Raw genomic sequence first — 23,643 nt, 5'->3', positions numbered from 1 at the left:
ATCATTAAAGGAGTTTTGTTAATCTTGTAGTGCTCTATCCATCCATGTCTTTGTTTGCAATTATGGAGCACCCTAGCTTGAGTCAATCGAGCTCTACTTTTGCTACTTTGTGAATCTGGGCAGATCGTCAACTTGTTTGCGATTTTGCCGATGTTGTTGTAGTTGATCCGTGCATGCTATGCCATTGTTCTTGCCATGTCTAGCTTGCATTTTATGTGTTCTTGATGGATGTATGCTTGTATTGCCATGACTTGCACCGTAGTGAGTGCATCAAGCTCGTAAACATGCCTACTTGAGTTATGTTTCAGCATGTGCCAGTTTTCACTAAGTCTGAAAATTGATTATGTTTTTGCGATGTTCGTGTGCTTGTTAGTATATTTTCTGATCCCTTTTGGCTCAAGGTCACTAAGGGACTTCCTGAAAACTGACGCTTCTTTAAAAAAGGAAAAGGAAAAGGAAAAAAAGAGGGTGCTTAAGCGCGGAGCAACGAAATCACTAATCAAGAAATACTCTTTGCAAAGGTGGCTCACACCTCGCTAGATTGAGACAAGTGGCGCACTACATGTGCGCCACTTGTCGTAACCTGTGAGTTTTTTTTGTAGATTCGTTTATTTCAATGTTTTATCTCTTAAACCGTGTGTTCAAATCTCAAACTATTTTCACCATTGGATTCCTCGCGTTGAGATTTTCAAAACTTGATTCCATGTTGATAGGTTTCGACGAACTTTTTTCAAAAAAAAACATATGCCTCTCGCGGAGTATTATGGAACAGAGAGAGTAAGCCTGTGCCTCTCGCGGAAAAAGAAAAAGAAAAAGAAAGCTCTTTTTTTTACGATAGGCACGATTATACCTCTTGCAAAAACAAATTTGTTTATACATGAGAAGTAAATTAGTGCCTCTCCCTGAAGATTTTTTAAAAGACATGTTTTCCTTTTTGGATGTGCCTCTCGTGGAAGCAAATCTGTTCCTCTCGCGAATCTTTTCATATATGAGAAGTAAACCTGTGCCTCTCACGAAAAAAACAAAAACGCATTTTTTTCATTTTTCAAGAGGCACGATTGTGTGTCTCGCAGAAGAAAATCCATGCCTTCACAAGAAGTAAATCCGTGCCTCTCCAAAAGGAAAAAAATACTTATTTTTTCTTTTTCTAAAAGACACGACTGTGTCTCTCGCGAAAGCAAATCCATGCCTCCACGAGAAGTAAATTTGTGCTCTCGCAGGAAAAAAACATAATGCACTTTGTTGCCAAATTTTTTTGGTCCAAAACCAAAGAAAAACCGAGGGAAAACCGAAAAGTCTAAAAGTCGAAAAACGTACAGAAAAAAGAACAAAATCTAAAGGAAGCGTCCAGAGCGCGACATGTGGTGGCGGCTAAGTGGCGCGCTCACAGCCCACTAAAACTGACTCTTACAGAGGCTCCTAAAGGAGTACTCGCTGATTAGTGGCTTTCGTGGAACAGGAGTTGGCGCGAACTTACTCTTTTGTTTCCGCCTTCTGGTTTACAACATGGGTCGTCATCTTTTGGGCTAACTCCGCGACTGTAAATTGTCGAGCCCTTCCCTTCTTTTTTGCCCCTACTATCGATTCACGCCTTCTCCCTCCGTCGTCGTGCCATGAAATGTAGCCGCTTTCCTCTCCACGCTGCCAATCTCGCATTGGTTGGATTTAGGTTGGGCCACCCCGGGCGGAGTATAGGTCGGTGAGCAATTGAGGAGGCGGCCACCATGAGAGGAGGAGCACGGCTTCACGCATCGGTGCATCTCCGTTGATCCCCACGCCGGAGACGAGTGCAGAAGTGGTGGGATGGGACGCCGTCTTGCTGTGCTACGGGTAAGACCAACGTTTTCATCTGATTATTACTGAAATGGAGAGACCTACAGAAGATTGTCAGTGGCTTAACCCGGACAACTGAACCAGATCAGATTGTTTGGAAGATGCGCATTTTGAATTAATTATGCCACTTTATTTGCAAAGTTTTAAATAGCGAGCTATAGGTCGATGTGGAGTTTTTACTCCCGGGCACAAATGCTCCTGGTATGAATAGCAAAATGAAACATTAATAGCGCCAAGAATATCTCTAGCAGATTCCGTAAACATTCGTCCTGTAAAATCATTTTAAAGGGTACTATAAAACATTTATACAACATTTTTATGGGATGATGTGTGTGTTGGCAGAACAAATCCTGCATAAATAGTTTCAGGTCCCTGCAAAATAGCATCAAGCCCCCTACAAGCAAAATGAAGATTGCAATTGGGTCCTTCACAGACAAGGTGCGGGCTGGGACGGAGGTGCCGCAGCACAAGGAGGAGCGTGCACTCGCGTCGGCGGCAACAACAGCTAGCTAGCTACCTCGCTCGTGTAGCTTGCGGCCGCACACCTCACGACGCTCGCGGGGCAGGTCCAGCAGCGGCGGCAGCTAGGGTCCGGTGGTCGTCGGTGTCGAGGTGTTTCGGCGAGGTCGCGCTCAAGGACGACCGTGGCGGGAGCTAAAAGTTTCCTCCCGCCAACTGTTCTTTATTTTTCAGGTCCCAGCAAAAATTGTCCCAAATCTTATAGATATAGAGGAAATGACCCAGAATATGCAGAATTTTGGATTTTCTTTTTACAGGATGGATGATTTTGCGGGATCTATTCGGAGTGAAATAAACGCCCTCGTCCCATAAACCGGCGGTTATTTTGCCGGATGACTTTTTTTTAAGGATTTGCTAGAGATGCTTAAAATTGGATCTCATTTAGCGCTATCTGTCCCACCGGCCGGCCCAACATCGCGTGAGCGGGTCGAATAGTCTAACCTAGCCGCCCTAATCACACCACGCTACGGACGGCCGCGAACGGCGGCCACACTCGGCTATTGCTCCCGGTTACCCACCGGTGAGTGCTCAGGGTGACGCAGCGTCTCGGCCACGCTGCTCCTGGCCGCCCATTCTCCCGTTGCTCTCGAGCTCGTCGCTGTCACGACCCTAGCCTGAATTACTCAACTCCAGTTACAAGATTCGCGGCGTCTTGCCGGAATTGGGGAATAGAAGGCTGACGCAGCAGCTTGGAGGGGAAGGAAAAGGAGGATAAGAGACACTGTCTCACGTTTTTCATCAGCGATGCCTCATCCACTCGCGGACCCTGACTAAATACTCTAGTCCAGTGGCTCTGGACTGGGCTTGGCCTTGTTGCGCCGCTGGGCTTCGGAGTCCACTTGGGCATCACGTTGTCGCTGCCTTTCATCTGTTCTCTTCTGAATCTTGATGGCTTCTGGCAGAAACGAGGTCGTGACAGTCGCCTCTCCTCCCGCAGCTTCCGGCGATGCATCTTGGCGGGCGGTGGCTCGCTCGGCCACCTCTCCTCGCAGCTTCTCCCGCTGCTCGCGAGCTCGGCCGACCGCGAGCTAAACTACATCGCCAGGCAAGCTCATCTATCCTCTGTCTTGTCCTCTATTCTTGGTACAACAAGCAATGTATGGAATGGTATGGATAAGTGATTGGTGGATGACTGATGAATACACGAATACACGATGCATATGAAAATAACCCCATCTGACTGATTCAGATGTGCAGTAAAATCTGAATCGATCCCTGTGTTATTTCCTTGGTTCATTTCTGTTCTTTTTCTGAATCTGTAAACTGAACTAGTACCTACGTGTTGTATTCAGAGTTGGATTGGTGTTGCAGCAGACCAGTTTCCGTGGCCCGGCTAGATGGCAGACGCAAACATGGTAGATCTAGTAATTAAGTTCGACTCCATCTGACTAGATTGATCAAGCAGTCATGTTCATGTGCATGTTGTCCAGATTTCACAATGCTTAGCAGTAATTTACAGACTGGAATTGCGTTATATGGTTCAAAAGTAGTGACTACTAGAAGATTGTGACTTCTTATAAATATAGTAAGCATGTACGTGCAACGCACGTCTCAAACGTAAAACAGGTGAATTCACATAATATAAAAAAATAAACATTTTTAAAAATATAAATTAAATGGATACACAATGTTTGATGTCGCTCAAATTGTATTTTCAAAAGCGAGACATAATAGTGGTTATGTTGCTGCATAGAGTAATAGCAGGAAAATATTCTCATTTAAATAAAATCAGCAATTATTTATTAATGCAGTAATATATGCATGCCGTATAGTCTTCTCTTCGAGTGTAGCCAGGAAAAAAAAGTATAAACTGCCTTACGGTGCAATTATATTGTTCAAGATGCTTAATTCTTGAATCTTATTTTATTCTACTAATCTGCATAGCAAAATATATATTTGTACTAATTTGGATCAAATTATATATATTTTTTAGTTGTGTGGACTGCCAAAATTATATAGCTACCTACTATGGATAATAGGAAATAGAAGATGATATGTGACTACAACGACTTCTATATGAAATAAAGATGATTTACAAGAACTAATTGAAATGTAAAAGGGCTAGAAGAAATCCAATAATTATCATGATAGAAAATATTTATCCGGTTTTGTATGTGTTTATGTGTTGGCAACCATACTAACTTACAATGATGTAAGATGCTTTGTACGTATAGAAACTGAAATGAGTTATGAAGAAAAATAAAGATGGAAGGAAAAGTATTCTAGAGTATTTGTCAAGCTTAACCTTATCAAGCTTTCAGGTCAGCTTCTAAATTACAAAAAAATGATGAATCCTCAAATAAGAAAGAGCCAACAATTTGGAACATGCTACAAAACTGGTGAAGATAGAAAGCATTCATCCTCTTTTTTCTTGTCGTAATGAGTAGCTTCAGCATATATTTGTAACAGTGTAATACCTGATCCGAAAAAATTTGTTCATTATTATTATTGGAGGAAAGAGGCGCACAGACAAAGAAAGAGAGGCGGTGCAAATAAGGCCTTAAACTTCATGTCTTCAAGTTTGATGACTGCAGCTATGTTGGATCATTCGAAACTGCACAAATATATAAGAATAAATATATATGCCAAAATAGCGAAAGGTATTTGGTTTCTCTGTCATGAAACAAAAAATCTGACTGAGTACAGTTTATATGATTTCTCTGTACCAATATACGACAGCTGTATTAGGACAGATCCTTTGAAGGATCTATTTATTGGAACTCAGCCGGATTAGTTTCTTCATTGGATCCTTCTGTATGGTAAAATTCTCTTTATTGGAATGCAGTAGAGATTGCATACTTTTACAGAACAGCAAGAGATATTCTCTAACAATAGTTACGGAGTCATGTGACCCGTTTTAGATGTATAGAATCATGTAACTGAAATAGTAGTACATCTTCAATATCTTGCCTCCTACTGAATCTTACATAATTTACTGGATTGCTGTGCAATTATGTTAAAGTGACGCGTGTAAAGTTTTCTCTAAGAATGAATCATATATTCTGATTTTCAACCTATCCCTAGAGGTAGTGCCTAGCCAAGTGCAACCCACCTTAATTCCAGGTAAAGCAACGTCATACGTAAAACACATACTGATCAAATAGCACAAATAAGGCAATTCTAATCAAGGGGATGGTGTTACCTCTTGATACGGTCCAGTTTAATGCATATGGTGGTACGAAGTAAAGTCCAAGGAAGCCGACATGAACATGAGAAGTAATCATGGGAAATAGACTCTGCATCTTGACTTCTTCAGTATCCCTCTTGATCCTACTTTGTAAGACAAGATTGATGCATTCTTATGTACGTGCCATATATAATTACACATTTTCAGTATAGCAATCGGCAACCTAAGATAATCCCAAATCTATAATTCTAGATTGCTTGAAGGCCCACGATTCTTATTTAATATGTAATGCACGTGCACCCACTGAACAGACACTTTGTCGGCATGGGTGCTGCGAACGGAGTTGAAGTCAACGCGGATGTCGATGGTTGCCGGAGAGCATGCCCTGGACGTGGATGGAGTCGTCGCAGTAGCGGCAGAAGAGCGCCTGGCCTCCAAACAGAAGACGATGGCGGCGATAGCACGTGTGTTCCCGGAGAAAGACGAAGCTCCTCGCGCTTCCCCCATCGTGGCTAGCGTGCATGATGGCGGCAGGCGGCTCGCGATTAGCTTCCTAATAGGATGGATGCGTCCGAGATAAGTTTTTTAATAGGATGGATTTGTCTGAGATTAGTTTCCTTATAGGATGGATGCACTCTGATTTAGTTTTCTAGAATAGGACGCACCCGTGATTATTAGTTTCCTAATTGCGCAGGCATGGAGTTTCATATTTTCCTTCACGGTGGAGTACGGTCAGTCAATGTAAATTGCTAAGTGCACACAGAAAATGATTTAGGTTAAGGCTAACCGATAGATTGATTTTAGTGGGCCTAATCATGCGGTGGTATTGGATCTGTGTATGCTTTGTGGGGTGTGCTTAAAAAAGTTCTTGTTTGATTGTTTAATAGTAGTATAGATACATGATGGCTAATTGTATGAGTATTTTTTGTTTTTTCATGATTTATGCAAAACCGCTAAATGTGGCTTAGCCCGCTATAGCTTCTCATAGCTCCTGGAGAAGCGGCCGCTAAATGGCATAGCCCGCTATTTAAAACATTGCTTTTTTGTCCCGGCTGTCACATGTTTTTTGTCTGCCTTTTATCCCATAATAAACTCCTTACCCGTGATATATACCTGCATGAGGAATCTTGTTTGTTGTGTTGTGAGAAAGAGACATGCCAACCTCTATTCTCTTGTTGTCACGTGGTACAAGTGGTGTGGAAAGAAACTGTCAATGTGCTTCAATGCTCTGAATTTGTTAATTTTGAATCTATGGCTCAACAATACCAATAATGCTGCTTTGAATAAGATTACTGCCGGTATGTTGTCGACTACCTGGAAATTATGTAATGACATGTTTTTTTGCTTGATTACTGTGGTATGGTTTACAGGTGATGTGTCGGTGACCATCGGGGTTACTCAAACGCAGGAGACCGTTGTGTCCCTAACTGAACTTGCAGATCCTGCAAAAAGTGCCTGCTCCCTTAAGGAAGCAAAGATGGTGGAAGCTCCCCAGCTCAGTTGGCAACGAAGAAACGAAGGACCACACTTTTGCTGGGGCCGAGGACCACTATGGCAAGACGCGGCGCTGTTATGCTCAGATTTATTTCTGCCTATGTCCTGTTAAGCTGATGGTGGTGGATCTTGCTTCAGCTGGTTTTATTTTGATGGATGTAAGAGTGGGTTTGGATGTTGTTTCGTTTCTATGAAAGCGAACAGGGCGAAAGGCCTTTCGATCTACAAAATGAGGCATTGGGTGATTTCGTTTGCATAATATATTGATCTGGTGGCCGCGCGGTGTATATTAATATGGACGCCTGCCACCGGAGTTGGTTACAGAAGATTTGATTCTCAACATATCATAGAATATTTTCGCAGAGAAGATTACAAAACCTGTACACACCAAACATTTGGCACGTTGTTAGCTTGGTGCTAGTATTCACCAGCTAGCAGCGGCCTAGAGAGGTCAACACTCAACACTGCCATCATCACTTAAGAGGGAAAACGGGTGCCGTTTTGGGGAACTTATTTTTGGATATCTGGCCTTTCTTTTCTTCGAGGAAATTCTTGAATATGGGTACGGCCTTTTATAGCCAAACAAAGCAGTTCTTCTAGTTTCTTCTCCTCTGGCTCAACAAGGTACAGTTGATGATCACTGGCGAGTACAGTTTCTCCTTCAGCTTTGGGTTTCCTTGATTTTAATGAGGCACTGTGATCTGTGTTCCGAGCAAGCGTTCAAATTTCTGTATGACGCTCTAGATAATTTCATAGCATTCAGACTTTCTGATGTTTACTCCAGTACCGGTATTTGTAGTATCTTTTGTTTGTCTGCTCCTTCATGAAGAAGGGCATCTGTTCATTGTCCTAACTACAGTTTCTTGTTCATAATTGGTGCAGGGATGCAACAGGAGCTTATCCACCTCGAAGTGCAATTCAGCAATAGAGATTGCATGCCCATATGGGTTCCTTCACAAGTAAATCCTCTCCTCAACTTCCTCATGTTACATAGCTTGCTACTACCTCCGTTTAAAACTACTTGAAGTTGTTTGTCTTAAGTCAAACTTATTTAAGTTTGACCAAGTTTATCGAACAATTTGCTAATATCTCCAACATCAAGTACATATAGTATGAAAATATATTTTATGATGAATTTTACAAAACTAATTTGGTATTGTAGATGTTGGTATATTTTTCTATAAACTTGGTCAAACTTAAAAAAAGTTCAACTTACGACAAACCTAGAACTTTCAATAATTTGGAATGTAGGGAGTACACCACATCCGCTACTTATGCGAAAGCTGTTTTTTTCAGATGGTGTGGCAGCTGATTCTGCAAGCCAGGCGACTCCCTTCGCTAAAGCTGGGTTTTTCAGCAAGACCTCATTTTGGTGGTTGAATCCTCTATTGAAGATGGGCTACAAGAAACCCCTTGAGGACAAAGACATACCACTTATAGGCGCCACAGATCGAGCACGCAACCAATACATGATGTTCATGGAGAAGCTGAATGGCAAGAAGTCACATGACTATTGTTTCTTCTCACAAGCGTGCCATCTTGGTCTCAGGTTTCTTTGCTTTGCTCAAGGTTCTCACCTTGTCTACAAGCCCGATAATTCTCAAAGCATTTATCAATGTCTCACTTGGGAAAGGGACCTATAAACACGAAGGCTATGTGCTTGCTACGTTAATGTTCGTCAGCAAGTGTTGTGAATCATTGTCATAGAGACAGTGGTGTTTCCGCACTCGGAGATTAGGACTGTAGGTGAGGTCACTCCTGTCAGCAGCTATTTATAAGAAACAACAGAAGCTATCGAACGCAGCAAAAATGAAGCACTCTTCTGGGGAAATTATGAACTATGTGACCGTCGATGCATATCGGATTGGGGAATTCCCATACTGGTTCCATCAAACATGGACAACAAGTGTTCAGCTTTGCATTGCTCTGGCAATTCTATACAATGCGGTTTGTGCTGCAATGATTTCATCTTTAGTTGTCATTATTATCACTGTACTGCAGCGTTCCATTGGCCCGACTGCAACACAAATTTCAGAGTAAACTTATGGAAGCACAAGATTTGAGATTGAAGGCCATGTCTGAGTCATTAGTTCATATGAAGATCTTGAAACTTTATGCATGGGAAGCTCACTTCAGGAAGGTCATCAAGGATTGAGGGAGGTTGACTACAAGTGGTTGTCTGCATTCCATCTTAGGAGGACCTACAACGGTTTCCTGTTCTGGTCATCTCCTGTTTTGGTTTCAGCGGCGACCTTTCTAACATGCTATCTTTTGGAAATACCTCTTGATGCTAGCAATGTCTTCACCTTTGTGGCAACTCTACGTCTTGTGCAAGACCCTGTAATATTGATGCCGGATGTTATTGCTGTTGTGACACAAGCTAAGGTTGCTTTCACTCGGATATCAAAGTTCCTTGATGCACCTGAGCTAAATGGACAAGTTAGGAAGAAATACAATAGTGGCATTGATTATCCTATAGCGACGAATTCGTGTAGCTTCTCGTGGGAAGAGAATACATCAAAACCAACTCTAAAGAATATAAATCTGGTAGCCAAAGCTAGAGAAAAAATAGCAACATGTGGAGAGGTAGGTTCAGGTAAGTCGACGCTTTTGGCTGCTGTACTCGGAGAGGTCTCCAGAACTGAAGGCACGGTATGTTTTATTAGAAGTTCATTGTCTAGTGAAATATCTGTCATATTCAGAATTGAGACATTTAGACATGAAGAAACATAGCGAGTTGACAAACAACATCATGTTCAGTTTGCAAAGTTGTTGAAAATTATGCTCGAAAATGTTGCATATATGAATTAAAATTCATTTTTTTCATAAGAACTTCATTTCAAACTCTTGAACTTTGCATAAACATTTCAGATCCAAATCTATGGAAAATAGCATATATTTCTCAGAATGCATGAATCCAAACAGGAACTGTGCAAGACAATATCCTCTTTGGATCACCGATGGACGGGGAAAGATACCACAGCACAGTCGCGAGGTGCTCGTTGGTCAAGGACCTTGAAATGTTGCCATATCGAGATTGCACACAAATTGGGGAGAGAGGAGTAAATCTTAGTGGTGGTCAAAAGCAGCGCATTCAGCTTGCTCGTGCACTACACGAAAATGCAGACATCTATCTTCTTGATGATCCTTTCAGCGCTGTTGATGCTCATACAGCCACAAGTCTCTTTGTAAGGATCATATTCAGCAAATGCAGACTGTATTACTATTAGAGTGTGAACTGTTTTACAAATCTCTTTGTAACAGGAATATGTCGTGAGTTCTCTATCAGACAAGACCGTTCTTTTGGTGACACACCAAGTGGATTTTCTACCTGTATTTGACTCCATTTTGGTACCTCTGTCCACTTGATGTCACCATCCGATGATATTTGTGCTCCTGTGATTTATATTATCTGTAATTAGCTTGATTTATTTGTTGATGTCATCTAACACAATGATGTTTTTGTCAGTTAATGTCAAACGGAGAGGTCATTCAGTCTGCACCTTATCATGATCTATTGGCTGATTGTGAAGAATTTAAAGGCCTTCTAAATGCCCATAAAAATACTATTGGTGTTTCAGATCTTAATAGCAATATATCCCCTCAAAGATCTAAGGAAGTATCAATAAAGGAGATAGATGGCATTCATACAGAGTCTGTGAAGCCATCGTTGGCGGATCAACTGATAAAGAAAGAGGAAAGGGGAACAGGGGATGCAGGTGTTAAGCCTTATATGCTTTACTTGCGCCAGAACAAAGGATTCCTGTATTTATCTTTTTGCATCATTTCTCACATGATTTTCATTGCTGGACAAATATCACAAAATTCATGGATGGCTGCCAATGTCCAAAATCCTCATGTTACTACACTGAAGTTAATTTCTGTGTACATCATTATCAGAGTTAGCTCGATATTTTTCTTGCTATCAAGATCTTTATCAGGTGTTGTTCTTGGGATTCAGACATCAAGATCCTTATTTTTTGAGTTACTCAATTTGTTGTTCCGTGCATCAATGTCCTTTTTTGATTCTACTCCTCTAGGACGGGTTCTTAGCCGGGTAAAAATTCTTAAACCAATGGCAAATACAACTATTTTTTTGTTCTGTTTTACACCAAAAGATTCTTCTCAGGATAGATTAACTCGTTCCCTTTTTCTTCTAATGCAGGTCTCTTCTGATTTGAGTATCGTTGACCTCGATGTTCCATTTGCCTTCATGTTTAGCCTCGGTGCCAGCTTAAATGCATATAGCAATCTAGTGGTATTGGCTGTTGTTACATGGCAAGTTCTGTTTGTATCCATTCCAATGATAGTTTTAGCAATTAGGTTGCAGGTAATTGGTATGAAGTTATTTCTCTGTGGCTAAACTATGTTTCTTTATTGTAAGCCTCATATATATAATTATTTGAATTCAGTCACCAAGTGATGTTTTGACCGAGAGTGAATGAGCATGCAGTTTTGCATTCAAAGTTCTCATTTTCTGAAACCTGTTATATTTGGTCATGCAGGGGTACTATCTAGCCTCGGCCAAGGAATTGATGCGGATCAATGGTACTACAAAATCTGCCCTAGCAAATCACTTAGGTGAATCAATTTCAGGGGCTATAAAAATATACAAGTTTTAGAGTGGTTGGGCTTTTTTAGAACCGTTCGTTGATGTCGATCTAACGGCAGACAAATACGAAGTACTGGGTAGTACTCCGATGAAAGTACGTGAAAGTACTAAAATGAGTGGGGCCGGTACTCGTGACAAGGTGGGGACGCATTTTAATCTAGGGGCAGTTTAGTCCTAGGAAAATTTGCACGCGCCGCCCCTCTCGTCGAATGAATAACCGCAGCCATGGTGCTACACATTCCACAATTACTCATCGGTGGCCATCTCCTCCCTCTCCTCCAAGTCCACCGCAGTCATCTCCTCCTTCTTGCCGCTGCAACTTCGCTCCACTCAGGCAACCCCCCCCACCCACCCCCACCCCCTCTTCCACGGCAGATCGAGCTGATGGCCGGCGGCGAGAACACCGACTTCGTGCAGATCGCCGGCGGCGACCAGGTCAAGTTGGCCAGGTTGAGGGAGATCCATTCTTGGTTTGACAACACAAGGCAGATGAGCTGGACGGCAATGGCCACTCTCAAGAATTTGACGAAGAAGGAGAGGGCAAAGCTTTTCCCCCAGCCTGCGCAACCGATTCAGAAGATCGAGATCCTCCTCTAGGCGATGGAGCAGGCCAATTCGTCCAGCGAGTGGACCAGGCAGAGGTGGTGGGCGTTCAGATCCAGGGTAGAGCATCCACTGGATCAGGAACCCACCGTGCACGAGGTGCCGTTGCAGATTGTGCAGCCTCCAACCGAGTCACCGGAGACTCCGAAGCGCAAGATGAGGAGGACAGTGGTCGCGACCTTGCTTCCCCGCCGTTCTCCACGCTTCCCTCGCCACTCTCCTCGTCTGAACGGCGGCGGTAGCTATGTTTAGAGTAAGCTTCCCCACTCCTCACCTTCCTACTGCTCGTGCTTACATCGTGGTGATACTGATCGTAATAGCTCAGAGAGGGAGTGCTAGATGGCATTTTAATCTCAATGAATTGCATGAACATTTGAGTACATGGATTTGAAGGATGGATTATGATGTATGTGAACCCTAGGCATCATATGAACCCTAGGAAAAATTAGTAATGTTCTAGTGGTAGCACTGTTTTAAATAGCCCGCTATAGCTCCGCTATAGCACGCTATAGCGTTTATAAAAGGTCTTGCGCTAAGAGACTTTGGTCCAAACAAATGAACAAACATTTTAAATAGCACCGGTAGGCACTGAAATATTTCGGTACACACTGGTAGGCACTGAAATATTTCGGAACTGCCCTAGGTAAAATTTGTAATGTTGTAGTGGTGGACACTGAAATATTTCGGTACACACCGGTTGGCAGTGAAATATTTCGGTACTGCCCTAGGCAAAATTTGTAATGTTGTAGTGGTAGACACTGAAATATTTCGGTACACACCGGTAGGCACTGAAATATTTCGTCACTACAATTTCAGTACACACCAATGCACACTGAATTATTTCACTACTGCAGTTTCAGTACACACCGGTACACACTGAAATATTTCAGTACTGCAAATTCTATACAAAGTTGGCATTTTGTCATTTATGTGTGAATTAATCCATGCATCATATGGCCTAACTTTGTACATGAGTTTGGGTCAATTTCATGTCTATTTATTGTTAAAATTATTGTCATGCCATGAAACACAAGACAAGTCACTGACCCAAGCTTGCAAAGATGCCATATCAATGTTGTTGATATGAAATATGCATGTTTTCACCTAGTCTTGTGTCTAAATTAAAACTGAGCATTTTTTCTTGATGGTATCCATGGATCTAGAACTCCTATGAATTTGCTCATGTTGGATGTTTTGTTCTCCATCATTTGTACTAGCATTCCATGCGATTAGATGCCATGACAAGACCCCTGGCATATTTATTTTCTTGCCTCCAACATCACATGTGTGTTTTGCAGGAAAAAACCTGGAGTTCACCAGGCTGGCTGAAGTTGTGAGGTTGGGAGGCTGATGGTGCTGCTACTGGCTGATCCTTCTTCTTTCAGTTTTTGTTTGTCATTTCTCAAGCCGTTGGACCAGGGCTACTTCCCTATGTGCTGTTAATGTATTAAGTAGTTCCTTCGAATTTGTAGTATTAGTTAGTTTGAATGTGGAAGTACCTTAATTTTTAGAAACGAAATGTTGCTATGTATGACCAAGGGTTTCATACCTTAATCTTTGGATACTTAATTATGTGAACTGTTGGATGTGGCGCATAATGAAACGCCTCTACCATTGATACTAGTTCAACATGTCGGTCCAATTAGAGACCAGCCACTACCATATAGAACAGTTAGCATTTCATACTACAACCTGGCACGTACAAAACATCACACAGTGGAAGCACATCCCTAAGCACCTTGCATTGTACAAGGTCTTAGAGACAAGCCTGTACCATATATAACAGTTACCATGTCACACTACAGCCTATAAAACATCACATAGTGGAATAATCATAGCTAGTAGAGCATTAGTTACCAGTTAATAATAGTTGCAATCCATCACAAGCAATAGTACCCAGATATGAGTAGATATAGGTACGGTAATACACGACAAGTACTCGCAAACAAGAGCTAACATAACAAGTTCATTTTAGATTGATACATGGCCCACCCCAGTTCTAAATGAGGTGGATGGTGATCATCATCCTCAAGTCATGGTGACGGGTGTTCGCAACAGTGAGTAGGATGGCCTGTCCTACCTGAAGATTCTTGGCACGAAGGAACTTCTTCCACCCTGCCCTGCTCAAGACAGTGCAACCATCCGTGTCCACTGCATAGGCACAACTGGTGATGGAGCCCGTTCTGGTAAGGCGTAGTCCAGCAGCCATGCCTTCTTCGCCCGGGTCGATGCCACATCTATCAAGTAACCTCTTAGGTAATTTCTGAAAATAGTTGACATGATCATATACATTAGTGGAAATAGCAAAACAGTTGACATGATATATGATCATGTCACATGCAATTATCAACAAAGCATACACTTCAAGACACATATATCATTGGATTCAACACTGAGCATATATATCATCACATCGCTACACTATACGCCAAGCATCAAATTACTACAGTAATTAGGCATATCATTAAATTACTGCGTACACTAAGCATATCATCGCATATTACTACACTACATGCATGTCATAAAATTCTTCACTAAATGAATTCTAAACTAGGCCTCTCATCACAGTACTACAACATGCATATCATATGAACTACTACACTAACTAAGCATGTATATCATGAAATTACCACACTAAGTAACATACCATGATATGCCGTTTAACATTCGTCCTTGTGAGGCGGGTCACGAATGGCTTCCCTAGGTAGTCTTCACGTAGCGGAAGCATGTCCCAGAGGTTCCCTATTTCCTCGTCGCCCAGTGTGAGTCCTTGGGCATACAGGTATTCAACAAGTGGGTTCTCATCATCATCTGAATTGTCATCATCTGAATCAGCACCATCTTCCTCCTCATGAACTTCATCCTCACTATCCGGAATCAAATTTAGATAGATAACAGAAATCCTGGGCATATCTCTTCTGAAGGAGAAGCTGATCAATTCACCCCCACTAAGACGCATGCGAGCGATGAAACGATCCCAATCATCTCCTCCTATCTGGGTTATCTTTCGCCTCCTCTCGACCTGCATAGTGTATGGGCCCCCAAGAGCGTCGAAGGTCACGGTGTCTATGACGAGCTCATTGAATGCCAATCTCACATTGCATGGTACGATCTGTGTAAGATAAAAACAAATAACAGACACAATACATTAGTGGAAATAGCAAAAAAACAAAAAGAATGTACTGTCAGAAGGTTCATATAAATTGTTACCGCTGCAAAAACAAAAGAAGGCTGGAAGTAGATGCCGAACAGCGTGGCAGTAGAAAGGCTGGTCCGGCACCGTGAGTTGCAGCGTCCACATTGTGCTTCCTCCATTCTACACAGAACATGTTGAACTCTAAGTTGAATTGTACATAGTACAATACAAAGATCATACATATAATAAATCATAGTGATAACCTATACTGGCAATGGCCAATCAATCTATTTTCTATCATCTATGTAATAAAGCAATGCCAATGACAATGGCAATGCCTGTCTCATCTAAACATGGGAATAGTTCGGCATCCAAACTAAAACCAGTCCAATCCACGGCACACATCAAAACCAAACCAATCCAGATATTTTCATTTAGAATCTAGACCAAACCGAACTATACATGCTCGTCATCCAACCCAGTCCAATCCATTTTCAACTTTTGGATTGAATCCAAAGGTTCAAACCGTGGACAAAGCCATATGCGAGGGCACGTCATGAATCTAGATCAGACATGGCGTCAAAGCTCGAGAGAGCCGACGAGCTCCGGCTGGCAACATCGGCTCTTGGATTTGAAGCAGTAGTAGGTGGTAGTGGTGGCTCAAACTAATTGATTGATTTGGTCTCAAACCATAGAAACCAAATCAAGATCCAATCCAAAAACTAAGTTTCAGTCCAAACCAATCGGCTCAGATCCGCCTCCATAGGGAGACGCGGTTGGGGAAGGGAAGAAGAGGGGAGATCTCACGTACTTGCCGGAGTTGGCGGCGGCCGCGCACCGGCAGCGAAGAGAGGGGTCGCCGGGAGATGGAGGCGGCAGCGGCGGCGCTGGTCGAGAAGGGGAGAAAGAAAGATGTGCAGTGGTCGAGACGGGGATAAAGAAAAATGTGGTACATGTGGTGGCTCGGTTGTGTGGATGACAAGGGGACCAACTTGTGAGACCGATAGCAATTGATGGCAAACTGCAGGAGGTGCACGACCGCGTGCACGACCGCCATGTCCCCACGTGGAATGGGGACGGCCGGGTGGGTGTGTCAAGTCAAATCGGCACCCGTGGCTTCTCGGTAACTCCAAGAGGCAGGAGCAGTGCATTTCTTCCCCAAATCGGGTAGAAAACCCCCGTCCTTTCCCCACCCTCTCTTCCTTCCTCACCACCTCACCACCCTCTCATCCTTCCTCACCACCCTCCTCCCTTCCTACGCCTCCCTCCTCCTGTCTTCGACCGACGATGAAGCGCGGATGTGAAGATGCGGCGGAGGAGCCGGAGGCAACCATCGGAGCAGCGTAGTCTGCTGCCATGGCTGCAGCCGTAGGTGGAGCGGCAGAGTCCGCCGTAGCGGCGGAAGCTGCCGGTGCAGCGACCGTTGTGCCTTCTCCCGCTGCCACCGCAGCCGTCGAGGCACCCGTCGGCGAGCACAAGGTCGGGGAAGATCTGGAGGAGGAGGAGATGAGAAGGCATAAGCGCAAGGTGCATGACGAAATCGAAGAGCTCTTCGAGGAGAACACCATAAAGGAGTTCGACTTAGATTGCAGGAAGGGCAGCGACTTCGACGAGGATGCCATCGACGAGCTATCTGAGGTAGTACTCTGTTTTTTGCTCTGTTTTTTTCTTGACATTGGGGTTTTTCTTGTAAACTAGATGAGCATCAATTTCACTTGGGCGTGCTAGTTCTACGTATGTAGGATTGTAGGGATCTAGCATAGATCTTCATGTTGGATGTGAATTTTTAAATCTGATTCACATTCTGATTCCAGTAGATACTCTGGTTTTTTTCATGGCATTGGGGTTTGTCTTGTTAACTAGATGAGCATAAGTTTCACAAGCGATACATTAATGAAAGAAGTGGGGTAATGAACCCAAATACAAGAAAATGTTCATGGCAGGGATACATTAATGAAAAAAGTGGGTTAAACAATGGATATATGGCAGGATTCTCCATTGGCTTCCCAAGGACAGTGACAAAATGCTGCAGTTCCTGATTCATTTTAGTTTATGTAGATGAATTAATTTGCACACATGTTCATATATGATTAGTTTGCACACATGTTCATAGATGATCCATTTGCAAATTCGATACAGATTTCCATTTTGCAAAGGAAGTGATCGCTCCCTTAATAATTATGGGCTGACAATACATATCCACTTGATACCAAAAAATCAAAACATTTCATCTAGCCAATTTTCCACAGTATGTTATCTAGATGATCACAGCCACATCTCTCATCAATATGAGCAGTGAGACACCCCATAGCTCCTTTATCAATTTCCTTCTGAAACTTATCAGGGTCTAACAATGTTGGAGAAGCAGTATTGCCGCTGTCAGAAAGAATAATGGTTTCTTCATTCCAGTAGATAGAACAAACCCCCTTGTGTGAAACATGGAGGAGTATAATGAAGCCATTTTTTTGATTCCAATAAGAATTACACCTGTAACAAGTATCAAATATCATTAAACCAAGCCGCTTCATGAAGTCTTTCATGTGTTAATTATGTACTACTTGTGCACTAATCTATAAATGCAACTATTCCACCGTCCATATTTATGCATGTCAGTTTCTTTGGCTCAATTATGTATGTGCACATATGCCTTGTTTATAGCAAATAGATAGTTGCAGTGTTACACATGTGTACTTTCAAAACATTGTAATTAAAGTCAATGTACCATAATAGATTAGCTGAGTTTTTCTATGTGTACTAATTCACTAATTCATAGGAGGATGACGGCGACGTGGACTACAGCATGGACAGCAGGCACAGCAAGAGCCGGTACACCCTGAGGCATCTGATTGCTGGGAAGATCAAGTACCGTTTCTTTGGCAAGATTGGGTGCCCTTTCTGTTGCAAGGTGATCGGTGGCGGCAAAGATGGCATGATCCAGCATGCCTTCAGCACTGGCAATGGACATGGTAAGAAGCATAAAGCCAGTACTCTGGCTAAACATGCTGCCTATGCACGCTTCCTCGAGATTGTCAAAGTCAATGAGCCCTACAACATGCATTGAAGAAGGGAGAGAAGTGATGTGCTGCTAGAGTGCTGCTGCTGCCCCAGGACCGTCGTGTCCTGTTATGTTATGTATGTTTGTTTGTTGTTGGAGTCTAAAACTGATGTCCTATGGGGTGTCTGAACCTATGCTGCGCGGTGGTTAATCTGCCATTTATGTTAAGAGTTTGCCGCTACTCTGGTTTAGTGTTCCTAGTTGTTAATACTATTTTGGTGATGCATGTTTAAGCCTTGTACAATGCTAGATGCTTAGGGTGGTGCTTAGAAAAATAAATAGGATATTTCTGAAGCACCGATGCCTATTCTACAGGAGAGACGCCTAGTTATGCGTCTACCCTGTACAAATAAGCACATGTGCTTAAGAAAAGCCTGGTTTATTTCTATAAGCAACTGCCCTAAGCACCTTGCATTGTACAAGGCCTTAGCAACTCAAGTATCGTACGGTGGTCTATGTTATGGTTGCTGTGTTATTCTGCCGTATGGTGATGCATTAGGAACTCTCATAATATGACTATGGTAGTTATAGCTTGGCATGACTATGTTTAGTGTATAACTCAGCATGTTCCTGCCATATCTATGCGCAGTTACAACTGAACTATGCATTAATTTTTGACAAAATTAAAGCATGCAAATGATTGCCGATTCCACCTATTGCCAAATCAAGCTTTGTACTGATGATGCATTAGATATTGCAATAAGTAGAGGATTCTCATGATTACCAAAATTACGTATTTCCACTTTCTGATAAGAACTAAACGTGTATCAAATGATGCTAAAAGTAGAGCATGAGCATGAGCATGTATCAATGCATTAGATATTGCAATAAGTAGAGGATGCTCATGATTGCCAAAAGTACCTATTTCCACTTTCTGATAAGAACTAAACGTGTATCAAATGATGCTAAAAGTAGAGCATGAGCATGAGAATGTATCAATGCATTAGATATTGCAATAAGTAGAGGATGCTCATGATTGCCAAAATTACCTATTTCCACTTTCTGATAAGAACAAAATGTGTATCAAATGATGCTAGAAGTAGAGCATGAGCATGAGCATGTATCAATTGATGATCAATTGATGCTACCTATTTGTGTTTGAATGGGCTCAATAAAGCTGGTGCTGGTTTATGCTCTCTGCGTGACCGTGATGGTAATGAAGACACTTGGTTGGCTATGGTCTTGCTGTCAAATTTAAGTTTCAGTTCTTTAAGACTCTTTGTTTTTGCTGCTTGCTCGGGATCGACTAGCTTTCTCGGGCGTCCACGTGCTCTCTTCCTTTTGGGGGAGTTGGGTGCACCATTTTTGGGGGAGTTGGGTGCACCGGTATCCTTTTGGGAGTTGGATGTGTCAGGTTCGTTGGAACCATCAGGATTGTTGACTAATTGTACGTCCTCTTCTGAAGCATCAGGTAGAACTGCTTGCTGGGCATCGTACACCTCCTTCTGTATAAGAGAGAGTGCTACGTTAGTTCTAATCATGAGACTTATGAAATAATGATATATTCTTCATGTAGCGCTAACCGTTATGGAGAACTTATATGATTCGAGACGAAGCGCATTGCAATTTGAATGCAGTAAGGCTGTACATATTTTCCACCTGAAAATATCTATCCTTGCCTATATTGGATAACCAACACTGACGTCAGCATAACTTTCAAGCTAAACAAAGTACAAATTTAAATTAGGCATTCAATTACCTGGTTCAAAATATCGGTCATTTCATCCCCGTTCCATGACAACATGTACTGCAGTGTCCAAACCGCACAGGAAGTCTTGCGATGTTTAGTTAAAGATCAGTAATCTTATTCGTGTATGCAAATAATAATTTATGAGGCCATGCGTACCCATCGGTCTGTTGTGGTATGTTCTCACAGCGTTTTTTGGTCCATTCGGAAAAATTGATGTTATTAGCTGGTGATATCAACCCTTTCTTGACAGCTTCATCAATGCAGAACTGAATCGAGTCCACCTAGGATACGACGAGTTATACATAGGGTTACAGTACTTTGGGAGCTCATGTTCCATGCGGATCAAAAGAGGCAGCAAGAGAACACTTACAAGAGAATCTTCCTTGGTCTTGTCGCAATGATAATTCATGGAGTTCAGAGTCTGAATTTCTTTTTTGTCAAAATTAAACATCATTAGCATCCAATGGTTTTGGTGTACATTGAGTGAGACATGCACCTGCAGTAAAATTTGGGTTGGGTTGAGAACCGAAATTTGTCGTGTACAGTGTGTACGTAAACTATGAAAGTGTGGAAAACGTGTACCTTTCGACGCCCTACAAATTTTCCTGCTACACGAGCTAACCATGAGGCTGCATGTCCAACAGGAACCACCCCCTTCATTTGTAACAGCTTTTCGGTTTCTTGAGGGGATATGATTGAGGTAGTATCATTCTCAATTTGGCTAATGCGAGCATATGGCATAATAACCTGCCAAATTTTTAATCATACAATAATAAGACAGTTGTTGTAGTAATGATGTAGAATAGAGTATAATGGGCTTACATCACCATAAATGTATTTGTCGTCCAAATTTCGCTTCAGATTTTCTGCTGTGAGGGAAATGTCTCCGATTTTAGCTATTTCAATAGGGTCGTATGTTCCGCGGATGTAAACGGCCGTCTCTATGTCCTCATTCGTGAACTTGTAATCATTATGAAAGACAGGCTTCATCGGAGTTAATTGTGGTTCCTCATTGTTTTCCGTCACATGTCTTGCACTTGGTGTACTCGAAGTCCTTGTCGTGAATTGGCTAGCCCTAGGAGTTCCTGTCAGGGATGAATTGTACACATTGACTTGATCCTACAATGAAGAAAGGTAGTTCATCATTAGTTTGTTACTTTTAGATATTGACGTGTTGGGCCATATTGATCACCTGCACGCCTCCTTTCTGTGACACTGATTGTCGGTTGCTTGTAAATTCGTATTTTAATTCCTGTAACAATGCAAACAATAATGACCATGAAGGAACATATTCATAAAAAATACAAAATGCACAGTATGACATATATGGAGTTCCCTCCTTAAGTCTTTAATTTCATCCTCGGCCTTCGACAACCTAGGATTAGTGCCAGTTTTAGTCTTCATGTCGATCAAGTCTTCACCTAGAGTCTGGTATTTGACATCAAATCTGTGCTCAATTTCCATTAACTTCCTGCCTACCTTCTTTTCATGATCAACAATGTGTGCATTCATGACTTCAACTACCATTTCAATCTGTGTAAACAAAATAAAACCCCATTGATAACAATAGCTAAATGAATGAGGTTCCATGACACCTATTTGTGATATTGCAAAAACAAATAGTCCTTGGAGTACATACTTGCTGGCTACTAAATTGCTGTCCTTGTGATGGTGCTCGATACGAATCATGTTGATGCACATGTTCATCTTTTTTTCTTGGAAAATTATTAGAATTCTCGGACGGTCGTTGAGGAGCACAAATTTCCAAGACAGCCTATTTTTATAAAATATAATGAATCATTTGTACCAAATAAAAAATCGGATATAGAAAGTTCAATTGTAGATAGGTACCAGCCCATTATGAAGACCTCCTTTCTCATAAGCATCACTTCTTAAAGTAGCCATCATTTCGTCCCATCGTGCGATCAATGGAGGGGGTCTAGAAGCATACATTAATCGGCCACGACGCACGTGCTCCCAGTACCAATACTACACAATAAATTAGTTCATCACCATACAGATATGCAACAGAACAATAATTAAAGGACATTAAGTAGTGATCTATCACTAACCTGGAGAAGAATTAGATTTCCTTGTAGATTTACGTGATCTTGATTTCTAAACTTGTGAACGGACTTGAAGAAGTGATTAAGTGTGAAACATCCCCAGTTAAATTTCCGAAGGTTTTCAAGATCTGTAACAAGATTGAGAAATTTCGAGTCCACATAATGTTGTGCTGTTGGTGCTAGAACAGTACCAATTGCGTACAGAATGAACCGTCTCAGGAAATCACCGTCTGGGGCTTTGGAAGCTCGGATCGCCGTTTCAAGGTCAGAAATCAAAATTTGCCCATTGTTTGCATAGGCGGTAAACAATTCTGTGTCGGTTTGCATTTCCAGATGTGGCTCTATATCCTCCCCTTCTATAGGAATGCCAAATATACCTTGCACGTCCTCTTTTGTTATAGGAATTGGCGTTTTACCGATGATAATGGATTGCGTGTCCATATCTATGCTCTTGGCTAGTCTAACCAACATTATGCGCCGTAGAGTCACTTCATGCATCTGGGTTAGACCGCCAAGACTGGTTTCTGATATGATGTACTTTTTGTGGTCTTGTGACAACAGTTTCATGGTTTTTCTGAACCTTGTCTGTGAGCATACTAACTTCATATGACCATGCTTTTCGGCGAGTTCCTGTTACATGCCATTAAATTTTACTGAGTACACATGAATTATGTGTACGAAACGATTGCACACAAACAGTCAATTACTTACCGCATCGGTAATTTCGGAGATGGGCTTTTCTCCATTATGAAGGTTCGTATCTGAAACTGACATTGCTGGCTCGTATGCAATGATAAAATCTGGCTCAATTAATTTGAACAAAATTGGAAAATGTATAACAAAATTAGCAGAGAATTAATTTTCACAAAATTAACTGGGTCATTTAACATATGATCCACTTATGGGTTTAAGCACAGAACCTATTTGGGTGCAAAACCTATGAGGGTTCAACTACTAAAGGAGGGGCGGACAACGATTATAAAGAGTTACGATCAGGTAATACCTTATCTCGGAGACGATGCCACCGAGTAGATGGCGGCGGTTAGTGCGTGGGAAACTATAAGTGCCGGTATAGCGTGGTCGATGGCGCAAAGGAAAAACGGCGCGTTCACGCGAGGAGGAGGCGGTGAGAAGAACACTGACGTCTGAGCCCTCAGATCACGTTGGCGGTGGGCGGCGAGTGGTGGCCGCCGACTCCTGTATTCCGTGGGCGACTGGCGTCTCCGATCTGATCTTGCAGCGGTCGTGGGAGGTGCGGACGGCCCGGGTGGTTAGAATGTGGAGCTGTAATCGCGGGATTTAGGGAGGGATGGGCCGCATGAGTTATGTGAGATTTGGATAAAGGATATAAAGAAATAAGAAAATCTTGTCAACTCGTTTAGGGGTTTAGGGTTTAGGGTTTAGCGGTTTAGGTTTATTAGGGTTTAGGGGTTTAGGGTTATTAGGGTTTAGGGGTTTAGGGGTTCAGTTTTTAGGGTTTAGTGGGGGGGGGGTTAGGGTTATCAGGG

The 23,643-nt window shown here is 42.3% G+C and overlaps 1 pseudogene; it reads left to right on the top strand.

Annotated features, from left to right (window-relative positions):
* The first annotated feature begins 6,596 nt into the window (after positions 1–6,596).
* LOC119333142 overlaps positions 6,597–23,643 on the top strand; it is a 61,604-nt pseudogene continuing 44,557 nt past the window's right edge.

This window comes from Triticum dicoccoides, chromosome 7A (assembly GCF_002162155.2).
Source record: "Triticum dicoccoides isolate Atlit2015 ecotype Zavitan chromosome 7A, WEW_v2.0, whole genome shotgun sequence".
NCBI lineage: Eukaryota > Viridiplantae > Streptophyta > Magnoliopsida > Poales > Poaceae > Triticum > Triticum dicoccoides.
This window is presented reverse-complemented; position numbering and strand designations above follow the sequence as displayed.